This window comes from Sander lucioperca, chromosome 21 (assembly GCF_008315115.2).
Source record: "Sander lucioperca isolate FBNREF2018 chromosome 21, SLUC_FBN_1.2, whole genome shotgun sequence".
Taxonomy (NCBI): Eukaryota; Metazoa; Chordata; class Actinopteri; order Perciformes; family Percidae; genus Sander; species Sander lucioperca.
In genome coordinates, this window is record NC_050193.1 from 7,451,828 (window position 1) to 7,477,026 (window position 25,199).

Below are 25,199 nucleotides of genomic sequence, written 5' to 3' on the forward strand. Positions count from 1 at the left end.
AGCAGTTATCTTTGAATGAACTGAAATGTAAAGCCAGTTACTGGCCAATCACTGTGTATAAATAACAAAAACAAAACAAACAAAAAACAAACCATTATGTCAAAGGCCTCCAATCCAATTTAAAACTATGAAAGAATTGTAGTTTGCCAGAGCACACTGATCTCATTGTCCGCCATGGAAAAGATGATCCTGCCAAATGCCACTTGAATGGCCAGACTCAAATAGCATGACCAGATTCTGAAAACAAGTTTGTCTCCGAGGGACCAGAGGGACCAGAGGTGAGGCCACAGCTGATCCATGTACTGCACTATCACCAACACCCACTGCCAGCTAAGAACTTTTTCACTGACTGAAGTAAACAATGTGTACCAGAGATTTTTTTTAACCTTGTCTGAACACAAGTTTATCTCTGCAACAGTGTGTCCCACTGGTGAAATTAACATATTGCTATTTATTCTGATGTGTACAAACACCTTGACAACATGGGAAAGTTATATTTTATGTGACTCAAATAGTTCCTGTTGCAGCCACTTACTGTAAAAACCTGCTTCAGGCTGCTCTGTTATCAAGGCTTTGCTTTTGTAACCTGTTCCAAAACCAGATAACATTATAATTATCTCAACTATACATCCCATGTTTACATTACTTTTTGCAGAGGGACTTATTTCTCTCTTCAAATATTAACCTTGCATACAGTTGCTGACAGATGTGTGTGCTGTAAGATAGTGGGCAGAAAATGTAGAGATAGCAGCCAGCAGAGACAGTGGAGAAAGAGAAAGGGAGAGAGTTATGTTTGTGTATGTGTGTCTCTTTATGCATCAAAAGCCATGTGTCACATTGTAAATATTAATTAAGCTGTGTCTCACTGAGTTGGCATTGTTTTACTGGCTCCCTCTGTTGGATGGCCTGGAGACCGCTCTCCTGACCCCCCCCCCTCCAGATATCTGGAGCTGCAGGAGGCAGAAGAGGAGCCGTTCGCTGTGCAGGAGATAAAACAGATGCTGCTCCGAAAGGACGGCTGCATGAATGTACGCTGAAAACCACAGAAGTGCACACACACACACACACACACACACACACACACACACACACACACACACACACACACACACACACACACACACACACACACACACACACACACACGGTTAATACTATATGGCTATTCCTATTTTCAAGCAGAACACTTTTGCGTTAGTGTGCAAATGCATTTTCCATTTTGTACCCTGAGAGTCTGTTTAAAGAATGAGAAATATGTCTCAGTTGTTGGTATTACATTATCAGACATTCCTCTTTATAGTGTATAGATTGCTTTTAGAAAAAAAAGATACAGATGGTGCCATGATCAAATAGTTATGTAAGCGAAATGCTTTTTTAATTTATAGTCAAATAGCGAATGTGCTATAGGATAATTTAGATGCTGTTATTTATAATTTCTCAGGGGACGGGAGGGGGGGGGTACATCTGGCTCTTGGCTGAACTTTTCATTATTTCCAACTGATTTGAAAGCATTTCAATATATAGACAGTGATGCCTGCCTGGTGGACACTATCGTAGCATTTTGTGTGACGTTGAAGCCTCACAGGGCTCGAGGCTGTTTGAACATCATCAAGGCATATTCTTGCATATCTCATGTTCCTCATCAAGTGTTATAATGTGGTTAGGAGGACCCAAACGCAGAACACCGACAAGGATGCATGCTAAGGTTAACAGGCCTCATTGCAACGATTACCGTTGATGGAGATGGGTTAAAGAAAGGGGATAACTAGTGACAACGGAGGGAAGAGGAGGAATGGAGAGTGGCAGGGTGCAGGGCAGGCAGAATGGCAGACCAACAGGTATTCTGGAGCACAGGGAACAGTTGAAGAGTGGGAGGAAGGCGTGGGCTAATATACTGGAGGGCTGATGAGCTGATGGCTGGGAGGTGTGTGTAGAACTGGGAGAGGTGATGAGCTGGTTGAAGGCAGGTGCGCTGGTAGGCAGGCAGGGTCCACACACACACACACACACACACACACACACACACACACACACACACACACACACACACTGCTGCTGCTTTTCCTATCAATATAGCAAATAAAGAAAAAATATTTAACAAATTAAAGAAAAGGTAAAGGGTTAATGACATGTATTATAAATGGATGAATAATATTTAACAATATTATATTTGAGGGAGAATTCTGTCCAGTTCTTTGCTTTAGCTCTGTAGAGTTTATTGACACATGCAGAAGGTCCTTGAACCCTGTTTATGGGCAAAGTTCATGTTAAAACTGTGTTTGCGTGTGTGTGTGTGTGTGTGTGTGTGTGTGTGTGTGTGTGTGTGTGTGTTTTGCAAGTACAAACAAAAATGTTTTGTTCAGGGATTTACTGCAACAACATGCAGCCGTCACCTCCTTTTCATTTAGTTGTAGGCGGGATTTTATTCACAGAGCAATATGCAGTCAGTTCACTGAGGTGATTGATTAGTTGGTTATAGGACCAAGAAATTTCCCAGATTGTGAGTGTTAAACCTCAAAATGAAGTCTCTCCTGATTGAACTGTTTTTGTTCAGATTAGCAAGATACGAGGCCGTTAATTGAGTTTTGGAGGTGCTGGTGGCAAACTTTGTTAAGCTAAGTTAACTGGCTGCTGGTAGCAGCTTAGGCTATTTGAGCCTCTCATGACAAGAAAGTGAATATGCTTATTTCCCAAAATATCAATCTTTTCTTTTAACTAATGTTTTGCATCACATTTATAGAGTGCCCTCCATGCACAAACAGTGTATAGACAACAAACAAACATCAAACAAGCCAACAATAAACCAGAAGTCCTTCTTTCAGCAAAAAACTGTCAAGAACTAAACACACACACACACACACACACACACACACACACACACACACACACACACACACACACACACACACACACACACACACACACACACACACACACACACACACCCCTGGTCCTGGGTTTAGGCTACACTGGTATAGAGCGCAAGTTAGCAGCAGTGCGGCTCGCGCTCTCTTAGCCACCAGTGCCAACTACAACCACAGAGCTCAACCGTTTAGGTTACTTTTTAAATTTTATTTCCATGTTAACCCATTGCATTTAAACCCAGAAACAGTTCACTTCTCTGCAGCCGCTGACAGGACACTGGACCTTTATCCGAAGCAGAACACAGGCGGTTATTTATTTTGAAAGTTGGATTACAGCGGAGTCACTTGAACTGAGAGGAAATACTGTCAGCCAGATGCTCCCCAGAAGATGAGCAGCAGCGAAGTGGAAATCAGCGGAATCCCGTGCTGTCAACGGTAATTTGTTTTCTATTTATTTCATCTAGTTTGATGATATTTCCACGTGTGCGTCAAGTGAACTGCAGTATCACTTACTTTGAAACACATTTTAAGCTGCAAATCTCACAATAGAATTTCGACTTTATAGGGAGATTGTAAATATGTTTTAGTTCGAAATGCGACTAGATACGACTTAGTTTACAAATTCATTATTGAGAGCCGCAGACACATTATTGGCCATTAGGCTTGTGCTAGTGTCGTGGGGTAGGCTACATGTTAGGACACAGTTTAATTTCTGAAATCAGAATTCCAGCAACTGCAGTGTCACTTATTGCTCCTGTTGAAATGCCGTGCTATCTAAACAATCCTAGGGATCTTTAGCCTACTTGGTCTGCTGCTCCTTGTCTGTGTGTTTCAGTTAAGTGGATTACAAGGTAAATGTGACCCTCACTGTTCACGAATACTGTAATGCAGTTTATATTCAATGTCCTTTACAATAAAAAGACGTTTATCTGGGCTTCAGAACTGGTGAAAAACATGACCATAATTTAGTTACAAGATCAGTTATTGCTGCATTAACGAAACATATTCTTCTTATTAAACAAACGTCCAGGCACATCTGTTTAACCTACTTTACTACATAATAATGTAGCTGCTTAATGAGCTGCAAAAAAGAATCTGGCTCCATAGGGATGAACATAATAATAAACACAGATGATATATTTGCAGGAAATATTACAAATACAATACATGAGAGGTACGATTGAACTTCAGAGTCATTTTGATGTTGTAAATTTTGTGCATTGCATTCTGTGGTAATGGGTTTTTGGTGTTATGTCCACCCTGTGTACAAAGTATAACAAAGGCTGCAGTGCACTCTACAGACCACATAAGCTCTTTCAACCCAAACACATTGGATATCCTAAATGTAAGATTAGGATTGTGGAACAAAATACTATCTAACAAATAAACATTGTTTTGAATAACTGAGTTATTCTGCCTTCTTTGTGCAAAGAGTTGCTTTTCTAACACAGTATAATGAAACCTATTCAAGCCTAAAACAACTAAGACTTTAAAAAAAATTTCAACATGACATGTTTCCGTTTTTTTATTTATACATTTGTTTTACGATTGAGTTTGCAATTTTAAGGCAAATTTATCATGGGCATCCTGTGCTGTACATTAGAAAAACATGTCTAATCATATACCAGGCAGAATAAACATATTAGTGCTTCTCTGTGTCACTTTAACACTGAATACATAATTTAATTGTTTGGGGAGTTAATTGTCTGGGAGGGATTTTGATCCTAATTAGACCAAGTGAGAGAACATGTCTCAGTCCCTTGTGCATATTGTATTTCACTGCACAGAATGTGGCTAGCAAATGTGCCTATTGTTAGGTAAACACCTCTTACACATAGCTAAACAAACATTCTTTACTAAACTAACACATCTGTTGCAGTGACATAAGAGATGCACACTTCTTGCTGAAGCCTCGCATACAGATGCGCTCTATGAATAAGTGATGTCTTGCTGTATGCTGTCTTTAGTGGTAATTTGCAAACATTAGCGGGCGGTACAGGTGCTTCAATGCATACAAAACAGACATTAGTGCAGTTTTGAGATGCATAAAGTAATCGTATGCTTTCTAAGTGCTACTACAATCAGCTGGGTGAACTTTTCTTAGTTGTGAGTTCCATTTTGTATATGTGGATGAAAATGTTGAATGATCAATTTGGGATTAAGGTTGCATTTGTTCACAGGCTACATCTAATTTGACCCTCAAATGCATGCAACACATTATGCATTTGAAAAGCTGCCTTTGATCTGGCATCAAGGGGCTAAAACTGATAGCAGTGAGTGCTTTCTGATCTTTTCACTCTTAAGAGTGCTGTATGTCAGAACTGTATGCCATATGAGACTCTCTGACTCCAGCCTCAGGAGTTCTTTTCCACAGACTTCATGTGAGAAAAGATGTACTGATATTCAAATACTGTAACTCTACTCTTCTTCTTCTTCTCTCTGTCTGTGTAATGTTGTGCCTTGAGAAAAACAGCATCTGTATCATGTAGTGTGATCTCAGCTGAGATTTGTCATTAAAGTAATTGTGCTTATATGGTAACCTATTCCTGTTGCACATTTCTGTCTAGAAAACAAAAGCTTTTTTCCCACAATGATCACCTTTGATGTTATATCACTTTACTGCTGATAGCAAATGTTGTGGATGTGTACTTTGTTAGAGTGAGGTGGTTGTGGTCTCAACCAATCTCTACATGTGCATGTTATCTCCGCAGTAAGCCACAGAGATAAATAATAACAGGTGTTACAGTTGACCTTTGTATGTCATACATGATGACAGGGCAAGCAACAGTCTCAAAGTGTAAAGGCCGTTTTATGCTTCTGTGTCGAATCGACGGCGTACCCCGCAGACCCCTCTGGGTCTACGCCGGACCCTACGCCATAGCCTGATGTGCACCTCTCGAAAAATGTAACTACACATTGCAGCAACCACGTTGCAGCGACGCACGTTGCAGCGACGCACGTTGCAGCGACGCACGTTGCAGCGACGCACGTTGCAGCGACGCACGTCGCTCGTCCGTGGCTTGGTAGCGTTGCATTTCCACTGACTCATTTCCTGGTTCTCCTTCTCCATAAACAACATGAAATCAAGGAGAGGGTTAACTTTTCCTGCTACAGATTTCCCACCGTGGTCAGAAAACACAGGGGAGAAACTTCTTGACACTTTCTCTCACTATGACTCTAGAGTCTACTCGCTCTGAAGCTAATCACCGTCACTCTCTCACTGATCCCTCGCTCTATCACCCACTCCCCACACACACACACACACACATGCCGGCTCGATGCACACACCAGCGCACAAGTATAAACATCAGGCCACTTACGTAGGCTACGGCGAAAGCTCTGCGTGGAGCCTCCGCAGAACCATAAAACAAGCTTAACTGGTCTTACATTCAACCTTCAAGACAGATCTTTCACGACTTTGCCTAGAAATGAGTGTTCAAATATTGAAAAATCACTGTGAAAGAATCAAGAAAATGTTTTTTATATAAACATCTTGAAAGAAAGTAATTTGTATTAAAGTAGAAATAGTCGTACAGCAGTGCCATTATTTTAACCTGTTTTAAGATAATAAACTTTTACAACTCAATAAGGGACTGTAAAAAAATGATTGTGGCGGTGTTGGCTGAACTTATGTTTCATTTTGTAAAAAAGCAAGGCCTTCCCCAGGCTTATTAATGTTTTCTCTTTCTCTTGAAAAATTGCAACAGCTAACACACATGTCAAAATAATATGGGTTAAATCGGTACAACATGTTTAATTGTGTATCTCGATTTAAACCAAAGTGAACCTTTATGAACCATAATGCACATATATCACAGCTCTGTCTGCAAAGCACTTTAGGGCTCTTCTTGTTTCCTTGTCTGGCACGTCTTTGATCTGTAACTCGCTGAGTACTCAGGCTGCCGAGACAAGATTTTTTTTTTTCTGTAAACATTCAGCTTTGTGTCTGCGGTAACTGTGGCTGCTGGAGAAATATGGTGAAGGCGTTCAGTGAGGAACAAATCAAATCAAAGATGGGATGGAAGGATGACGGAGATCAATTGAGTTTCTGGACTCAAGTGTACTGTACATCTTCACAGTTGATGGCCACTATTCAAGCATTTAACTCTGAAAAGAGGGAAGACACGTTTCTATCTAACACTTGAAAATGCATTTGGTCAGCCCATGATGATGTTTTGCACTACACGAGTGGCACGTTGCAAGATTGAAGTTAAAGAGAGGTGAACAAAAGACAGACTTAACGCTTGAGAAAGGAAAAAGGATGACATATCTCGTATGTCTCTCTGCCTTTTGTAGTTTCCTGAGCATAAGTCATAACGAGATGAGAGAGAGAGAGAGAGAGAGAGAGAGAGAGAGAGAGAGAGAGAGAGAGAGAGAGAGAGAGAGAGAGAGAGATGAATAGTTAAGAAGAGAGAAACACATTGGTTTTGCTTATCTCTTGCTGTGCTCCTGTCTACTTTTCATCGGCTGTAGTGCAGATTATAGAGCTGAAGGAGAAAGAGACATGAACAAATTGCAGAGAGACAAAGAGACAGACTGAGCGATCAAACAAAAGAGACGGAACTAAAGAGAGAGATGATCAGGAGATCCTCAGCTGGATGATGACCTGTGGTGGTGCGGAGGACAGGTGTGAAGTGGATTGTAAGTGTCAGCAGCCGTCAAGTGTGTACAGACGTCCTGTGCTGATCTACAGACTCCGGTTCCAATGGACTCCTGCGATGGACCCAGGACCCAAGCTAAGAATAGCTTCCACTACAAAGAGCTGTCACTCTGGATTGTTACAGAGAGGCGATAAGAGTCGGTCTGGATACCGCCGCTGGGCTCCACTTAGCCATGTGTGCCATCCAACTCATAGTACCTTGTCTGTAAACACACATGTATGTGTGTATGTGTACACACTAAATAGTTACGTGAGCAAACACAAATTAAATAATAACATGCAAATACATGCAAAAAATTATCCCCTTGGAGATTATGCAGTCACCTCTTGAGCCAAAAAATAGTAAGTAAACAAAAATTGTACTCTCGCCAATCTGCAATTTATACTTTGATTTTTTTAGTGGTGTAGAAAAATGTTTTCAATAGTTTTTTTATACCGTTTGACCTTCTTGAATCAAATGATATTGAATAAAACAAGAGCCGACCACATTGCTACCATTCAAATATCAAAAAGCACATTTTTAACACACACACACACACACACACACACACACACACACACATACTGTCTATGAACACATACAGTATTTATATACACAATTGAATGGGAAGGATCAGAACCAATCCCTTCCTGTTAGCAGCAGGAAACATTTACTGCTTATTGAATAGACATTGACACCCACGTTGCTTTGAGCCACGGTTTGATAGGTGATTTTGATGTCCTAACTTCTAGGCACGTGCTGGGTTAAACGGATAAGTTAAGAGTTAATTAAATTATCCCAAGTATACCCAACAGTGTGCCAGAGCAACTCTCAGTTCCTTTAATGAAACCTCTTCTCGAAACAAGCTCTTTACCTCTAGGGGAAAATCGAATTAATTATTTTATTGAGCAATAAACAGATACACTTGCTATAGCAACAGAAATCACTGGTGAAAGTGGAGGACGCACACAGTGGTTACCTTACAGCATTGTTGGGGATTTTAATGGATGCTTTCAGCGAGATACATCAGGCTAAACACGTCATATAGACCAGAGCAGATTGTGCTTTGAGCAGTGCCCTGATGCAACACATTCCATCACTCACTTTGGTATGGGTGGCTGCCAACGGCTTACCTTCCTGCCCCTGTGAACAAATCCAGACACTGTTTTGCCTGCTCTGCAGTGGGAAAACGACAAGATTAATCAAACTGACAGAGTTGTACGCCCCGCATGGCAGACAGGCCGAATTGTTTCTGCAGCGCCGGTCAAAAGGACAGCACATGAGCTTTTGTCATCAAAATGAGCTAAAAAGTTTTTTTTAAATGGTTTTTAAAATATATATATATATATATATTTGTGTTTTAGAAAGTGTTTTCTTTCCACAGTCAGAAAACATTGCGTCACTCTGTTTTCCACTTTTTCACACACACACACACACACACACACACACACACACACACACACACAGACACAGACACAGACACAGACACAGACACACACACACACACACACACACACACACACACACACACACACACTGAACATAAGAAACCTAATATCGTAAATAAAGCATGACCAGAGATGCAATGCTCTGCAGAAACCCAATGTATCTCTGCATTTCATTATTGGTTCTGTATGAGGCTTGCTATTTCAGCCTCACAGCACGAAGATTCACCACATTCCCTTTGACTATCAGCCAGGCACCCGAAACATTTAAATCCAGCCTAAAACTGTTTGAGAAAGTCCCACAAGGAACAGTTTGAGGATTAGATATCGTTCCAGTCTGTATGAGGTTCAAAAGTGACTGTAGTTAAAGCTGGCACAGCATAAAGCTGTTAAGGGAAGTAGAGAGATTAATTTATCCATTCATATTTTAAATCAATACCTGCTAGCTGATAATGTTGGTGTCATTAATAATGGCTCATCCTTTAAAGGGGAATCCTGTTTATTCATTGTAGAATTGCTGCTACAGAGAACTAGTTTCTGCAGAAAAACTGTTTTTGATTATTATGAAATCAAAGAAGTACCAAGTGAAGGAGTTCAAGTACCTTGGGGTATTGTTCGCGAGTGAGGGGACAATGGAGCGGGAGATTGGTCGGAGAATCGGCGCAGCGGGTGCGGTATTACACTCAATTTATTGCACCGTTGTGACGAAAAGAGAGCTGAGCCAGAAGGCAAAGCTCTCAATCTACCGGTCAGTTTTCGTTCCTACCCTCACCTATGGTCATGAAGGCTGGGTCATGACCGAAAGAACGAGATCCAGGGTACAAGCGGCCGAAATGGGTTTCCTCAGGAGGGTGGCTGGCGTCTCCCTTAGAGATAGGGTGAGAAGCTCAGTCATCCGTGAGGAGCTCGGAGTAGAGCCGCTGCTCCTTCGCGTCGAAAGGAGCCAGTTGAGGTGGTTCGGGCATCTGGTAAGGATGCCCCCTGGGCGCCTCCCTAGGGAGGTGTTCCAGGCACGTCCAGCTGGGAGGAGGCCTCGGGGAAGACCCAGGACTAGGTGGAGGGATTATATCTCCAACCTGGCCTGGGAACGCCTCGGGATCCCCCAGTCGGAGCTGGTTAATGTGGCTCGGGAAAGGGAAGTTTGGGGTCCCCTGCTGGAGCTGCTACCCCCGCGACCCGTTACCGGATAAGCGTAAGAAGATGGATGGATGGAAGAAGTACCAAACAATGCCTTTCGTATTTCAAGTATCATTATAACGTAAGCACAATATTGGTTCACACATTGTAACATACAGGCCCCAATATAATTCAAACAGAAATTTGTATACCTTAAATTTATGTTTAACTAAAATGACAGTGTGGCTATTTTGCATATTTATTTTATAGAGAATAAATTCATATTTTGGACATATTTGTCTCTGGGGAGGTGTTTTCCTATGACAGTGTTAGATTGACATTTGAGGGCGTTGTTAGGAGATGTTGCCAGTTTCCATGGTGCGCTATTGACTGAAGCCCACGAATGTTGATACAAGAAGTTTTTCTTGAATTTTTCAGTTATTAGTGATGAAAGACATCTGGCTACAACATTTAACATTTGGAAGGACCCATAGTGCTGATAACATTGTATTTCACTCAGAAAATAAAAATGTTCAGATGGAGTAACATACAGAGGGCCAGATGTACTAACGCTTTTGCGCCCACTTCAGGCGTATTTGTTTCGCAACGTGCGCGTAAAAGCAAGGTAAAAGCGCAGACTGCCTGTCGCGGGAGCTGAAAATGGCAAATTGTGCTTTTCCGTGTCATGCATAGGCATTCACGGGAGGGTCAAGGGGAAAGTGGGAGTTTCCCATAAAGAGATAGGAGGGGAAGCGTAAAGTGCGCCTAATTATGTATTCCGTGGTATGTACAAAAAACGCCTGTGAAAGCGCGCCTCTATTTTGCGGTGAAAATTCTCCGCCTCTTAAAAGCAGGTGTAAACCAGGCACAAGCGAGTTTCTTCGCATATGCCTCCTGGTGAAATGGCAGCAGTAATCCGAGCAAGACGAAGACATAGGCCAAGGAGACGAACTTAAAAGATTTTTGCCACAAGGATCACACTTTTTCAGTTGAGTGAACACAAAATCATTAAGCATTACAGATTAAGCAGCCATATTACAGTTACTGGAAGAAATCAAAGATGACATTGAATCTCTGACTCAGCGTTCACTTCCATTCCAGCAGTTGTTAAACTCCTCGTTACATTACAAATATTGGCATCAGGATAATTTCAAACATATATCGCAGTCTGCACTCAGCCGTATCATAGCGCAAGTACTTAACACTTTGCTACAGCGCACTAGTCAATACATACATTTCCCCACCACTAATGCCGAAATGACACACATCAAGCAGGATTTCTTTTTTTTTTGACATTGGCCATTCAATTGCGCTTTTAAATGCGCACAATTTATGGTATAGTGGGCGGAGAAAGGCGCTGATTACCCGATGAACTGCAGGTTTGGTAAATACGACATAAGCTGATGTATCACGGCGTGTGCTTTCTGCAGGTTGGCCATGGCGCTGATAACGCTACTTTCGCAAATGTACGTACATCTAGCCCAGAGTGCTCAAATCACAGATGGCAAAAAGCAACAGCTAACAACCCCAGCTGGTTCACTGCCCATGTAGGATTTAATGAATTATTTTTTGGGCCCGCCTACACAGACATTTGACCTATCAAATTACAGTACCAGCATAGTCAGTCAGAACGAAAAACTCACGCCCACACACTGATTTCTTAGGTTTTTCTTTTTAATTTCAGTTTGACTGTAAAATTTAATAAACAGCTCCATTTTGAAGACTTCAAGGCACACAGAGCTGATAAGAGTGAAACTTTATTGCAGGCATTATAGGATGTCATGCTCCAAAGTCTGTGTTGCTTAATTTGGCATGAAATGTCAGATAGGATGAAACAAGACATTGGTTCTTTTATGGGTGACCTACCTAGGATTGCATAATAAAAACAGCAACTTTTGTGATATATTATTAGTATTTTGAAGTCCCAAAAATTAAACTGTCAACGCCCTTGATTATAAAAAATTAACAAGGAATGGGAGTGAGAGTGGAAAGCAAAACGCCTTTGATATTTGAGCTCAATCAGGTGGACCAATAATAATTTAGTGCTCCCTCCCATATGTTAATACTTAAACCTAACTTCTTTGGGTCTCTGGTAAATAGCACTCTACAGACAATCAACCTGCCCATTAAATTCAATCAGAGCTTATGAGTTGTCGATGGACTGAGATATCTAGCTTCATACTCCAGAGGTCATGACTGGAATTATGTCAGAGGACTCAGATAAGTCATGTTGGCCTGAGAGCAGCCAGTGGGTTGTGATGATGGAAACACATCACTTGTGCTGTCTTGCTCCAAGATGAATCACTCAATCAGGCTCAATGTGGCTTATATGATTACTCACTAATGAACGACCTACATGCTCCAGTGTTGACTGAACAGGGGTCATGTGCACTGTTCACGGTTCTGTTCTCGCTATTGGTCAAGTTGTAGATCAGATTTGAGAGTTTGAAAGTGTTCATATCTGGCTCAAATCTCACTTAACCTGACAGTCCTGTGGGAAGTAAATTCCTCTTTTCTTTAGTGCACACAGAAACATTTCCATGCAGGGTAGAGTTAAAACATTCAACACAGGAGATTCAATACCAGGCAGACACAGGAAGATAAAAGAACACAAAAAGGTTTTACTTTTCTCTGAACTGCTTTGTAAACCCTGGAGGAGGTAACGGTATTGAGCCATTTGCTGTTTGCTCAGATCCACACTACGAGGCATTAAAAAGAACCCCTCCTCTCTCGCAACATGTGTGGGTCGAGGGTCAAGTGTAGCTCCTTTTTCTCCCCAACACGGCCTATTATCCCAGTACAGAGCACAAACAACAGTCACTTTATCTCATCAACTGCTCAACTGGAAACTGTCGCAACCATGCCTTTACCATTGGCCCTGGGTCGCACGCTGTCCACATGACAACTTCCCTCCAGCCAGAAACAAATTGGCTGTAAATTCTGGTCCACCGTTCATTTTAGAGTGAACATTTTATTTTTTAATCATTTCTACTCTCTCTATTGTGATTGTTCGCCTTTTTGAGTGAAATTATTACACAAGTATAAAGACGTTTCCACATAAAGCGTTTTTAAAGTCTGGCGAAGACATCAGTTGCTTTTGTCCCACAATTTGATGTCTCTAAGTATTTAATATAATAACAATCTTTCTTAAAGTTACAATTGCTTCACACCACAAATGAAAACATACAAACAAGGGTTAAAGCAAATAATAGCAGGAATAATGAATAAATCTAAAATTAGGGTAAAAAAAGCACATTGTTTTTAGATTATAGTAATTTCCAATAAAAAAAATACCCAGAAGGAGCAGACTGATTGTCATACAGATTTTATGTCCCTAGGCATGTGTTATTGTGTTTCCATCTGAAAGAATGGAAAGAATCGCTGTAGTTTGCGTTAAAAAGGGTCCTCATGCGACAAACACAGCTAATAAAATGCTTCCGATAAAACATAGTGTTAATATTTACAGTCTATGATCTCAAAGCCGTTGCACACCGTTTCACAACGGTGCACACCGTTCTGAGATTGAACATGCCCCGGCTCTCTCTCTCTCTCTCTCTCTCTCTCTCTCTCTCTCTCTCTCTCTCTCTCTCTCAGTGGGGCAGAAAATCAAGCTGTTCCACTTAGCGCCCCCCCTAGAGGCCTGGAGAACTTCCGTTGTTTAATCTGGATGCAGCAGTTTTTTTTGTTGCATTTGTTTTCGGGGATTGTGTGCTTTTCTTTTTGCATCGTTTCTGTATTTGCAGAGCGTTTGTGTATTTGGTTGTGTTGTGTGTATTTGCAGCGCGTTTGCTAAGTGCTGCGCATGTGTTGTCAAATTTATGAAGATGTTTTCTTAATTTGCTTGTGTTTTGTCTATTTGCGTGGGTTTCATACGGCCACCGTAGCTTTGACTGCAAAGCTCTAAACCAGCAGGGTATGCAACTGTTGAAGTGAAACTCAGTCAATCATTACACAACACAGTGTTTCTTTTTCTGTTTTCAACACTTCAAAAAATCTGTAAAGCCGAACAACCCTTTCACTAAATTGCTCATGAAATGATTGTGACTTTAGAGTATTTGCTTCCAACAGAGCTTTAGATCATCATTTGGCTAATAGACCTCAACCAGAAAATGTGCCAGTACTTAAAAATGATGAAACCACAGGGGTAGTTTTGGCTTACTTTTCCTCCAGCCTTGGGGAAAAGATTAATTTGAAAATACACATGAGCTGTGTATAGGCACAGGAGTACTGTATGTGATTTTGATACAAGATATGGTATGCCTGAGTGCAGTTCATACACGGTGAGTTACTGCAACATACAGTATCCACAGTGGAGATTTTTTCCACTGCTGGGAGAGATAGTCAAAGTGTATAACTTCAGAATAATGCTCTACAGACATGAAATAAGAATATATAGGACATAGACATGCATCTGGAAGAAACAACTTTTGTTTTATTGATAGATAAAAGAAAAGAGCAGAGCGTGTCATATCACATTAAATATAGTCTGTATCGACGATGTTTCATTTCCGGGATTGTTCAGGTGCCGCGGTGTGATTTGAAAACCTTCAACAATCTTAATGTAACAGCTGGACAGTTGGAAGTTGGACAGCTGGAAGTTATACACTCATTGGCTTTCTTACTGAAAGTTTGATGAGAAGATTGATATCAGTCCTAATGACGAGAGTGTATCAATCTTCTCATCCAACTCTTGGTAAGAAAGTTCTTTTAAAGTAGGTCTACACACAATTCTGTTACTTCAAAATTGTGGTCTTCATGGTCTTTGTTAGGTGATTTTTCATCATATTTTTTAAACTTTTCCTTAAGAGAGCAACATAACACTTATCTTAAACCTCCACCACATAACCAAATGTGCTTAATTGATTGTAGGAGTGAACACTGCTACAGTGCTGCTTGTAGTTAGTGCTGTAACAGGTGGCTGACATAAAGGAAGGGATTTGAATTGCACACAGTGTCAAAGTAGTGTCAGACTAATATCTTCCAGAGGAGTGTTTTTGTCTGTTACCTTCCAATGAATGAAGCCTTTCTCTTCAGTTTTCAGTGGTGGTAATTGTTAGTGAGAGTTGAAAAACAACAAGTCCTCCTGCGTCACCAAAGAGACTGCTGATGTCATGTGTTTTTGACCCAAGGGGCGGGACGTGGGCCTCCACATGCTGTGTACACAGCGGGAGACATTGACCTCCATCACACATGTAACACACATACACACTCCTTGCTGAGGGCTGTCACAAAAATACAGGAAACGCCCACACGGTTTAGTGTTGGTTTTAGTGACTTAATCAACCCTCTGTACAAAAGCATTTGACAAACTTTGAAATACTGTTTTTGGCTCACTAAAAAAAACCCCATCTTTTCCAAGAATAATTTTTACATTATTATTATGTATGCATGTCTGACAGGCATCCTGCCAGCCATCTGCGCATTATAAGATACTGTGTGTGATCAAACTCTGTTGCTCTTCAAATGGATTCTTTTTTCATCATCAGTAAATTATGTTATCTATGAGATGGATGTTGCAGTAATGTCACACCCTGCTCCTAAAATTTCAGTTTCTGTGGAAAAACAGGACTTAAGGTTGGGGCATGCTAGGAAATTAGTTCACGTCCAATGAACTTTGTCCAACCTCGTCAAACCAAAGTGTTTATAGTCGTTCCTAACGGCCCTACTCAAAGCCCATGTTTATCATGTTCACCATCTTATTTTAGCGTGTTAGCATGCTAACATTTTCTATGTAGCACTGAACACAAAGTTCAGCTGACGCTGGTTTTTGATGTTCTTTTTCTTCTTAGAAATCAAAGTATTCTACAAATTGAAATTGTGACCACCAAAGTGATTACAACTCATCCTGAGGGTGACATGAATGTCTATATGAAATGTCATGGCAATCCATACTATAGTTGCTGCAGACTGACACTGCCATCCTTGGAGCAAAAAAAGTTTGAGGCAAGTTTGTGAGGTCTTTTTGGGCCAAGTGATGCATTAAAAACCTCTCTGTATTGAAACTCACATGCTGTAGATGCATGTGAATGGCTTGCGGAGCAAAGATGTGACACAAACAAGCAGTGGAAAAGTTCACATTGTATTAAAATCAGTAGATCATTAGATTAATTTTCAGTCATTAAACCTTCATATTATGCTGATAACAATATGCATATATATGCAATATGCAATAACCAGGCATGTCAAATTATCAGTTTTTCAGTTGAATGCAATTGAGTGTCCTCTAAAATTTGGTCTGTATTGAGTCTTAACATGAAGTCTGTTTGAAGTTGCACTATCTGCTGGCATTTCATCATGCTGTGTATACACCTTCAGAACTGAGCAGGGCATTTATTTATTTTTCTTTGATGACCCCCATCACCTGTGTGTAGCTGACCGACTCGCTGGCTTCTTCTTTCTGCACGCTGATTCATGCCTGGCTGTCACCTTTACAGCTCTCTCCTGTGTGGGAAATGAACATTTTACATTTTAGATTTAGTACTCAATGTAATGATTTTGGCATTTGGACATGATGAATTGATGAATAAGTGACTCAGCCTTGTCATGATGCTAGTTGTTCTTTTGTTTACTTGATCATACATAAGGCAAGGCACTCTGAAAGTCTTGCCATGTCACATGAAGTAAAGAGATTTGATTCATCACATTGACTCTGTAATTACTAAGAGATCTAGAAGAATTTCATCGACACCTGTCAAACCTCCTCTCCTGCTTTAAAGAGCTTCCATTAGCTACGCTGCGTTGATGTAAACTAAACACTTCAAATATTCATTACAAATCAACACACTGCTTCTATTATTCATGCTCTCCACAGCCCCGTGCTCAACTGCAGAGGGTCTTTCAAGAGCTCAAGACAGCATCACACAACAGCCATCCAAAGGTTAGGTTATCACTCGCTATAGGGCGTAACTTCTCCAGCGAAGCTTTGAGGGAGATACATCCATCTACAGCAGTGATATGTGCCTAAAGTTTTTCTGTGTGTGATTCCTCCTCAAAATACATTTTTTTTAGAGTTAGGACCTAAGCTTAGATGTAAAATAAGAATTGTGTAAATGTAAAGACTCATCGTGAAGCACTGATGGTTAAGGTTTAGTGGATTGGGAGTAAATGTAGTCAGTCAAGGGTCCTCATTAGGATAGATGTAAACGAACATGTGTGTGTGTGTGTGTGTGTGTGTGTGTGCATGTGTATATTTTGTGCTCATCTGTTTTACTGCTTAATTAGTCTCTGTTTGCCAACTACATTACCTGCATTACAGAACCACCTAAGTGTTTCTAACAGGAGTGTTTTTGCAGGCTGACATAACTGCAGCTGTGACACATCTCTATTACAGCAAACTGACTGTGCTATGTTGTACTGCTGTACTACTTCCAAGGCTCATCATTTCATTTTTTTTTTTTTTAACCAGTTTGTGTCTAAAAAATTACCAGAAAAAGATTAGTAGAAAGTTTATTTTCTATCCATCACACATCGAAAGCTTGCTTTGCTTCCCTCTTGCAGTAAACAGTGTCCAAGCACAGGTCAAAATATGCTGATAGAAAGTGAAGAATACATTTGGTTAATGTTTGATTTGGGCAGCAAATGTTTGCTTTATTAATAATCTGATTTTCACCCTGCTTTATTGAGTTTTCTCTTGTTTCTTTGATATCAAAATCAAATACTGTTAAATTCTTATATATTTTTTTAAATAATAATTTTTTTAATGAAAGTCCTAACGATTAGTCAGTCGACTTTTTCAGCACAGAACCCCCCCAGATGAAATGTATAGACTGTAGGCGGTTTTGGATTTATTCTCAGCATTCTTGATCTATATTACATCTACAGCTATTGGAGCTGCTTTCCTTCCCTCGCTCTCACTACTGCTTGCTGTTGCGTGACATATTAATATCTTGTTTGCCACACTTTCTCATGAATGTCTAAAGATGTTGATGCTGCCTAGTGCATGCCAGTACTCTGCAGTGATTAGAGGTAGGATGTGTTATACTGTATGTTCTTTTCTGATGTACAGACTCGGGAACTAATAACGCCGTAGGTCTTGTCTGCCTAATTAAATGTCTGAAAACAAACCAGGCAAGAAGCGTTGGGCGACATACAGTCCACGTTCATGGATCAGCTCTGTGTATCTCAGGCTGAAGATAACGTCTGTTACTGCGACCCCAGACTGTTTGTGTGGTTATTTCATTCAGAAGTGGGTTTAGTTGCAACAGGTGAACCCATCATGGGAGAATACATGTCACTTGAGGCCTATGCATCTCTGCTGCTCAGAACAGAACAAAAGCGTTACCATACTTGCCTTACACTCACAGAGACGGTTTTTTAATGAAATACACTAAAGCACCCTTGTTTTTTTGTTGCTAACAAGCATCTGGAGACAGAAACAAAACAACTTAGCTATGCATGAAAAAAACACAAAGGAGACACCTCTGGCAAACCAAAATTATTTTAGGAGAATGACAGAACACTTGAGGCAAAGTTTACATAATGATGGCTTTAAGCATCTACACTGTAAGTGTGTGTTTGTGTGGGTGTCTTTGAGAGGTGAGTAAGAGCGAGTGGCAGAGCGTAATGTGTGTATAACTGAGAAGATGGAATGGCAGATATATCACTTTGCTTATCTCTCCCAAGTGGTAATGAGGAATTGAGTTAATTTAGATAAATGATGATACAGATGCTAAGAGGTGGAAATGGAGTGAGATAACATGGATATATTAGTGAAGGGGCGGGAACTGTGGGAGCCAAGTGAAATCGAGACAAATCACCTTAATTTACTTTATATTTCTCAGTGGGAAACCCCCCCCCCATTATACCAACAGAATATGCTTTAAGATTAACAACTATGAACAATCTTGGATGTCTTCTTATTGCCAGGTCACATTGTTGTGACGTCACAGGTTTTTAAATCGCTTTAAAAATATTAAAAGTCCATTGATTAAAAATATAATAGAAAGAGTCTTAATCAACATAGTTTGCAGTTCGAGGTGTCCTGGCAAAATATTTGCAATTGTGGCCTTTTGGGAAAATCCTTTTTGGGCTGCAGGGGAATTTATTGTTGCAATACTGTGAGTGGCCACTGGAAAAAAAGACAGCAAAGCTTGAGCAGCGACAACATATCCAGTTCTTATTATACATCCATGGTTTAGCCCATAGATAGACTGTGGTTTAGCCCAAGCAACAACCTCCGGTGCTTAAAAAAATCAAGCCAATGCGGAAGTGCCAAAAACTGCAGTTTATTGAGTGGCCACTTGAGGCTGGATCCAAAAGGGAGTCAATTCCCATAGACCCAATGTTAAAATGCCCAGCTTTACAGCAATATAAAACATGTTTACAACCTGGTACATTCTCTATAGCTGAGTTCCCCCTTTATGTCATAATGAACATGTCTCGTATATCCCTTTTCAGCAGGTGGTATTGAAAATGCAGTTGTGGAGGTCTTTCAGAATAACAGGTTATGTTCATTGTATCAAAGCAATTTGTCATCCAGTGAAACAATCTTATAGCAATAAAGTTTTGGCCCAGAGGGCAAACATCAAACTGAGGCTACACAGACTTGTTAGTGGTATACATTCAATTTTGTGTTTATGATCTCTCCTCAGGGGATTTGGTGGTACTAATAATAAAATATAACAATACCAGCCGTATCCTCTCTATTACAGGAGTGATTCAACCAACATCTACTGCATGAATGCTTTTACGACTGTTTAAAGCTTCTGTGGGGGTTCTGTAAAGTCCCTCTTTCCTGATGCACAGGAGGAGATGTGATGTGTATGTTTCAGAAAAGCAAAAACAGCAACTGGTTTGGTGATGGCACAGTGGATATGACACATGTATTTGGTGTGGGAGATCCAGGTAACCCCTAGTTGCTCCAGAGGCGTGCGACCTCTGACATATATAGCAATTGTAAGTCGCTTTGGATAAAAGCGTCAGCTAAATGACATGTAATGTAATGTAATGTGACATAAAAATGAAACTGCAGAAAAAACATATGAAACCATCGTCTGCACTGACTGTCTTTATTGTTTCCTTGACCTTCTTTACCTAATTTAATGGTGCATTTTCAGTCATGAATGCAGAGCAGGATTGCAAGTGCACTAATGTGCAAAATATCCAAGGTTATGGTTAGTTACCTCTTTTTAAATGTCCCATGTCTGTGTTTTTATTAAGCAGCCTTTGAGCACACAGTGTGAACTCTTCCCCTGCGGCCTCTCCTTTTTTTGGGGCTGTACTGCCTCGCTTAATAAGGTTTAAGAGATTCACTGTATCTATGTATGGGGTCCACTATGCTGTGCAGCTTTGCCACTGTGTATGATAAACCAAGTGTTTGATAGATTCCAGGCTTATGGCGGAGTGACAGAGCAGCGACGAGGAGCTCAGGGGATTACTACACATAAACACTGGCTGCTAGTATCCATAAGAGCTTGACGTTCAATAGATGTGGCTACACAAAGAGGTCACGTCACATGGTGTAGGGCTCACACAATCCCTTTCATAATTCAGCAGGTCTATTTAGAGTTATCTCATAAACATTAAATATTACAGAGTATGAGGGCTTGTGTAAGGTCTTCTGCTGAACATATATATTTAACATTTAATGACGCTGGTTTTTGCGTGTGAAAAAAGTGCAAATTGGGAATATCTCTGAATGTGGCAACAATGAAAGGAAGTCAAGTAAGTTACAGTACATCCTTTATGTCTTTTTTCTCTATCTCTTTCTATATGTCTCATCCCTATTGTTTATTTTGTTCTTATTTCCTTATTTTTGTTCATGGTATTTCTTATAATCCCATCAGTCGCTTGTACAGTACATACATCATATATCAGGAGCAGTCACATTATTGACCTGTGTTAATTGTGGCTCTTTTTTTTAGATCTGTTTTGTGACTCTGATAAGTCTTATTTTACTCCTTGTGGTGTGATTTGTCTTGTATAGAAACTTTTTTATTTCCCTTGGGGAGAAATTGTGTCAAGAGGAAGTGAAAGGGATTGTTTTCCCTTGTCCTTAAAATCTGTTTATTTCCCTGAACAGATCCACTTACCACCGGACTTAATTAGACAGGTTTATCATGTGGTTCTGATCACAGTGTTTGTTCGTCAAACAGCGGCTCCTGTCCCTGAACTCCAGCCCTTATTAGGACTAAGTGGAGTTGTACAGTGTCAGAGCATCATAAGTAAAGCCCCTGCCAGTCATGTTTGAAGATAAAATTGTAGTTATAATTGTGACTTTTACTGTAAAGTAATAAAAGCAGCATCATTGAATCACTCAGCTGTTGGAACAAACAACCAGTTTGGCCATTTATCAAGCTACATCCTTTCACACATACAATTCTGCTGACACCACAAACAGAGCAGCCTTACCATCCTTTTTTGGCACAGGAAAATGCTTTTAGTAAATGTCACATTGTTTTCTATTCCTTGATAGTTGAGTCAGTGTGTTTGACTTGTCATGCTAACTTGCAAGTGTTGATAGGTGCAATTGCTGTGTTCGTTTTGCTCATTAATTGCTTGTTTATACCAAGTCTCAGGTAATTGGTGTAAATGTCACAGGGAGCTTTATAACTGTGACAAAGCAGTCCTTTCATTCTCAAGAGACAATTCTGAAATGCTGTTCTAGTTGTGTGCTTTATATGCTGCTCTTATAGAAATATACAGTCACAAATCACTGGTTTGCATTTGTTGCCCTGATGAATTCATTTAGCAGCCTTCCACTGGATATAAGAGTTTTTAGGAGCTGAATTGATTCGGGTTATAAATGGTCCCTCATTTTGATGCTCAGGGGGGTTCAGTTATTGGTTGTGATTATTGACCTGGTTGCAGTGTTGGAAGAAGTATTCAGATGCTTTTCTTTGCTTAATTCACACATATTCATGTGTTTAAAGATAAAAGTAAAAGTAGGTAAGTATTATCAGGAAAATGTACTAAAAGTATAAGAAGTAGGCTAAAAATACACATTATGTAAAGTGGACTCTGCCAGTGATATGTTTGTGTTACTACCAATGCATTAAAGTATAAACAGCATTTTAATGTTGTAGCAGGTTTAGGTAAAGCACATTCTAAGTAGCCTAGTTGTTATCATGGTTGATAGTTAAATCAATAATAATGCATCATATTGTATAAAAGCATTCAATATTTTTTATATTATATGTGGGAAAACTTACCCTGATATCATTCTAATAAGTACATTGAGTTTGGTGACATCATACCACCTTTAACCTGACTAAAGGTCCAATCAGCCAGAGTAATTGAATATGTGGGTGTCAAATATATATAGTGGAGTAAAATGCACAATATTTCCCTGAGTAGAAGTAGAAGTGTAAAGTTGCATATAAAAATACGTAAGTACAGTACAAGTACCTTATAATTTCATTCAAGTATGCACTTAAGTAAATGTTCTCACTGCCTGGGTGGATTACATGCACTGAGATTCTCTGCTTACACACGCAAATGCAATGTTGACCATCCTGGCTTTGTGTGACGCAATTTGCCAAAACACTCAAAACTGGCATGAACTATCTTTCACTCGTATTATTCTAAATTACCAGTTAATTAGGTGCATTCACTCCATTTAATGAATGCAGTGTTTCTGTCTGTCACCTTTATACTATTACAAGCTCCTTTCAGTGTAATTACATTTTCTCAGATTGTGATTCTTGGCATATTATGTCTGACATATAAGACTGTACTTTTGGCTTGACACATTGGCAGTGGCTGAGGTCTGCTGTGTTGGCCAGCTTTACTGCTGATGAGATGTAAATTAAAGGTTGGATCTGTAGTTGGAGCAAGAAGGTTACACAGAACAGTGCAAGTAATACAAACTATGCAGACGTTTCCTCAAGTCCTTTTCCCTGCGTCTTTGTGCCAGCCAGTGAATAATATCAGCAAGTACACAGGCAGAAACAAATAAGATACGTGCTGAGCTAAGCTGAGACCAGACAGTATCTAAAGGATGGTGGTCCGGCTCTTTGCTCAAACTGGCAACAATAGTGGTCTGTAATTAATCTGGTTGTCATCTCAGGCAACTGATCTTTGTTCATTTTAGTTAAGAGGCAATGGCACAGCTGGAAATTGTTGGCTTGTGTTATCAGGAGGTGTGATTGTCCTGGCTTGGCTCATGATCAATATAATCCTCTTTATAAAAGCAGTGTGCCTTGTGTAATGGAAATCTTAACAGTTTTGTGATAAAGAGCCCACAACAGATTCTCCCAGGAGGAAACTGATGCCTTTGCGTGGGGCCTGAAGAATCACCTCGTCAATATATATCGACTGAAATAAGCAGCTGCGGGCAGATTAGGTCAGATTTGGAGGGAGGAACACATTTTCTTCTTATTCATGGTGTAGCAGAAATCAGGGACAGTTTGACTATGGCCATACAATGTACTGTAACAAATGGGAGAGAGGATTTATTGTATAACAAACTGTATAGCATGACCGAGACAAGACCAAGACTTTGAGGGTTTGAGACCAAGTCAAGACCAAGACCAGATTTGTGTTAGACAGCCAGAGCTTCTCCTGTCTCCCGCATTCACTTTCTTGGGAGTGCGTGTAAAGGGGGCAGGGAGAATGGGGTTTACAATATCAAATTAGATATAAGTCAAATTATTGGTTGTATTTGCAATTTTTAACACATAGGCATAAATTAGACAATGCACAGGCAAATTAGTAAAATCCCTGCAGTTGTGGTCTTGACCGGTCTTGAAATAAAATCCTGAATCCTCTTTATCCGAGACCGAGACAAGACCGAGTAAAAATGCATTTGATTCCGAGACGAGACCTTAAAAAGACCGGTCTCGAGACTAAGACCGATCTTGAGTACTACAACACTGGTTTAAACCACAGAAACAGCATGAAGGGATGACGAGACATGTAGTTATGATATAAGAAAAAACCTGTAATCCTTAGCATCAAAACTGCACTGGCCTTTAGACTTCAGTTGCCAAAATACACATTGGGCAACCGCAATGAGGAAAAAAAAATAATCCAACTGTACAGCCAACAGAAATGCCATTTTGCCAGCACAAATCCCTGCTTTCTGTCATGACTAGTGACTGAATAGTGAGAGGATGAAGTATTTTTCTTATGACTTTACTATTCAAATTTGAATTATTTCATAATTTACAGTTCACCCCAAAATAAAAAAAACATATTTTTCATCTAACATGTAATGTTATTTATCAGTCTAGACGGTTTTTGATGTGAGTTGCCCAGTGTTACTAGCACTTCTGGTAAGAGGAAAAAAATGTATTTATGATTTTGGGGTAAACTGTCTTTTTAAATTACAAACAAACAGCCACGTTATTCAGTTTTCCCATTGTTTCTTACTATAACAATACTGGATTTTTTTAGACTGATACTGATATTAAACCAAAAACATAACCTCATTGCTGAGGTAATAAAATAATATCATAATAATATGATTTATCAGTCTATTTCTTTAATCTTTAAAAAGTCCAATGTGGGCTCATCCTCTGCAGTGATGATTACTATACATCTTAAACTTAAACTGGACGACTCAGTGCATGCAACAGAAACAGTGTAGGATGGTGAACATGGTAACAGAAAAGCAAAGGCTCCCTGTAGGGTTGATGTTGCTTTACAGCAGGCACAGATCACAGGTCCAACAAACACCATGAAAGAGTGTATGAAACAGCATCCAACTCTTCCCACACGCATGTACAACGCAGAAAAGCCCCACACACTCCCACTTACACAATACAGGTACATCTCAAATGTTATACAACCGTTTGTCATTGCTCACCCACATGCATCAGATGTGACCTCAGAATGAGAATGTTTTCAGAAGAGGCTTGTCGCATCCAGCAGTTGGGTCACCGGAGCCGTGACCCAAATGGGACACAGGTGAGTCGCACTCTGCTCCCTCACATTGTAACAGGGTCAATGACAAACATTTCGAGCAGTTCAGAGGTTAGCCACATTACACAGCTGCTGAAATCTGTACCACTGTATTATGTTTTTTTTAGGCTTAACACTATCTCAATATGTTGCACACACTACTGTTCATATCACGTTGTTGTGTAAAATAGACACAGTATCTTCTTCCGGTCCATGTTTAATAATTAAAAATAGTTTGGGTGTTGGCCAATGAAAATAACTTTTATATATTGACTGGAGGCTGTTAATACTTT

The 25,199-nt window shown here is 40.1% G+C and overlaps 1 protein-coding gene across 2 annotated transcripts in view; it reads left to right on the forward strand.

Moving 5' to 3' along the window:
* The first annotated feature begins 2,963 nt into the window (after positions 1-2,963).
* gcgra (glucagon receptor a) overlaps positions 2,964-25,199 on the forward strand; it is a 39,010-nt gene continuing 16,774 nt past the window's right edge. For both annotated transcript variants that reach the window (XM_035996778.1, XM_031312668.2), the window contains exon 1: positions 2,964-3,299. The gene's annotated coding sequence lies outside the window, so the exon portion shown is untranslated. The remainder of the gene's footprint in view (positions 3,300-25,199) is intronic.